This window comes from Phalaenopsis equestris, unplaced genomic scaffold (assembly GCF_001263595.1).
Source record: "Phalaenopsis equestris unplaced genomic scaffold, ASM126359v1 Scaffold000229, whole genome shotgun sequence".
Lineage (NCBI taxonomy): Eukaryota > Viridiplantae > Streptophyta > Magnoliopsida > Asparagales > Orchidaceae > Phalaenopsis > Phalaenopsis equestris.
This window is the reverse complement of record NW_018164671.1, coordinates 1,094,198-1,094,514: the sequence shown is the minus strand read 5'-3', so window position 1 is coordinate 1,094,514 and position 317 is coordinate 1,094,198.

Here is a 317-nt window from a genome sequence, read left to right as displayed (position 1 = left end):
AAAAAAAAAATTCTATAAAAGAATCTCCATCCCCAATCTCCCTCCGCAATGCGGAACATTAACACTATTAAATTTAGAAAATATATGAAACTCGCTCACATACTAATTTATTAAACTAATGGCGAAAAATCACCCAAGGATTCAAGCCATCCATGGTTTGCATCAGGCCATAAAACCATCCAGATTGTAAAATCTTCTCCGGGAACAACAACACAAGCACCTTAACTCTAACAAACCAATTAAAATGAAACGAAAGCAGTCTGAAACCTATCAAACCAACGAAACTCATCATTTGTTTCCTTAAAATCCCATTTCGT